This window comes from Corvus brachyrhynchos, unplaced genomic scaffold, assembly GCF_000691975.1.
Source record: "Corvus brachyrhynchos isolate BGI_N302 unplaced genomic scaffold, ASM69197v1 scaffold279, whole genome shotgun sequence".
In the NCBI taxonomy this organism is placed as follows: domain Eukaryota; kingdom Metazoa; phylum Chordata; class Aves; order Passeriformes; family Corvidae; genus Corvus; species Corvus brachyrhynchos.
Genome location: NW_008246060.1, coordinates 11,217,936 through 11,218,375, shown reverse-complemented (window position 1 = coordinate 11,218,375; position 440 = coordinate 11,217,936). Strand labels below are relative to the sequence as shown.

The 440-nt window shown below is 33.2% G+C and overlaps 1 protein-coding gene across 4 annotated transcripts in view; it reads left to right on the top strand.

Moving 5' to 3' along the window:
• CUNH10orf11 (chromosome unknown C10orf11 homolog) overlaps window positions 1–440 on the top strand; it is a 747,072-nt gene that overhangs the window by 19,235 nt on the left and 727,397 nt on the right. The gene's annotated exons all lie outside the window — the stretch shown is intronic.

The following is a 440-nucleotide window of genomic DNA, read 5'->3' as shown; positions in this document are numbered from 1 at the left end:
ACTTAGTACTCCAGGTTCTTCGTGCTGTCATTTTCACTTCTCCCCAAGGACTAAACATTTAAAACCCGAGAAATGCTAACTGAGATGCTAAGTAACACTTGAACCACGCTGATCTTGGGTAAACAATTCCCAGAGTGTTACCATTCCTGATGTTGAAAGAACAGATCAGTGAAAGAAAAGAATGTGCATACAAATTCTCAATAATCAGGCAGCCAGCTGATTTCTAAATATTGAAAGATTCCCTTAGAAGACACCAATTTTGTTTATGTTTAAAATGACACACAGGCTACAGAGCCTTTATCATTTACTCATTTAAGACTTTTACCCAATTTTTAATAGGAGTTAATGGTTTAAGGCTCAATTTAGAGGGAGAATACCGCGTTCTTTTTTTTTTTTTTTTTTTGGTCTTTTTTTTATTATAATATTTTTTTATTTAAACT